The sequence below is a fragment of the Priapulus caudatus genome, unplaced genomic scaffold, assembly GCF_000485595.1.
Source record: "Priapulus caudatus unplaced genomic scaffold, Priapulus_caudatus-5.0.1 Scaffold2029, whole genome shotgun sequence".
Lineage (NCBI taxonomy): Eukaryota > Metazoa > Priapulida > Priapulimorpha > Priapulimorphida > Priapulidae > Priapulus > Priapulus caudatus.
Genome location: NW_014579090.1, coordinates 42,035 through 43,722, shown reverse-complemented (window position 1 = coordinate 43,722; position 1,688 = coordinate 42,035).

Below are 1,688 nucleotides of genomic sequence, written 5' to 3'. Positions count from 1 at the left end.
TGACCGTACGTCGAGCGGTTAAGATTTGTGCCCAACTGTTGACGGACGCACGGACGCTCGGACAGACGCACGGACGATCATGCGATTCTACAAGCTGCATCTGACTATGTCAGATGAGCTAATAATTACATGTAGAAGTACAATTTTAATCAGTTTAAGAACGGGAGTGGCGAAGGACACTTAAGTCATCTAGTCTGCCACCCCCAAGAGTAGATTAAAAGTAAAGCAGCCGCTGAATAACATAATGGTAATGAAGAATTTCACATAAGCAGCAATTAAGTGGAGAACACGTTATTCAAATTCAAGCAGTGAAGCAAGCAGTTCTTAAATCAAAGGAGAAAAAGTTTAGGAAACAAATATGTAATGAACAAAATATACAATGAATATAGAATGAGCAGGAAGATACTGTACACTTTAAGAATTATGCAAGATCATCAAGTTAAAACATCAACAACGCAACATAAATTGATCAAATTAATAACAACAAAATAATAGCAGGAACGAAGCAAGATTGCGTAGAACAATACAAAACAAAAGACTTTTTCACATATATGTAAGCATAGCGAAATTATAACAGTAGATGCATTATTATTATATCCATAATAAAGGAACTCATATGTACAGGAAGGTTTGCGTACAAAAACACGTAGGTTAGTGAAAAAACACGAGACAAAAATAATAAAAAAAATTAATATAACAATTATATAACAATATAAATAAACAAATCAGTGAAAATCAGTGAGCTTAATTGATCAATTAAGCTTTAACCGTTCAATTTATGAATAAACTGACTGTTGGAATCAACTCCCCGCCCCAAAATACCCCTATTAACATGTATAACATGACTATAAAGTGTTTAGGTAAGATTTACACAATTTCCCCATAATCGCGAAAATCGGAAAAAGGGCGTGGCCCATAAAAAAGTTTCCGACCAACGAAAATTTTGTAACTTTTTTGGGGGGTTTATATCAATACCAACACATTAGTGAAGAATCCAGCTTGTTTCACTCGATTTCCCGGTAGAGGCCTTATTTGGCACTTTATGACTGGACTAGGAGTTGAACACGCGACCTTCCACATACGAGGCGAGCACTCAACCATTGAGCCATCGCAGTGGTGGTACAGTACAGAGTACGTATGACTATTATATTAAACTATTATATTAATAAATTACTGTACACTACGACTACGTACAGTCACTGAGTCAGTGAGTCACTGTCAGACTGTAGCAGTGTAGACTGTAGCCCTAACTAGAAGTTAGAACCATAGTCTCAGATAGCTCTAGTACTATAGCCCACTTACATTAACTGCCGCTGGACTATAGAACAACCCATAGGGCATACGCGGGACCAACTTAGACCCGCTTATACCTGGCTATAAAACATCTGTGGTAGGCAATTAATGCCTCTTATCCGAAGTGAATATGTCTTAAGTTATAGCCAGTGTTTGCCACTGAGCAGAAAAAGCTGTAGGCCTGCAGGGCCTATAGCTTCTAAAAGCTGCAGGCCCACCAGCAAAGCTGTAGGCCCGCCAATTTTGGAGCAAATTACAGTAATAAAACAGCATATCATGTTCTTCCTTATGTTTATTAGTCATTATCAATGTCCATAATCATAATCCCTCTGTTTTTCCTTCCCCTCGTCGGATGCCTTTTAATGCTTCGTTGCCGGCGGCTCTCAATTAAGGAA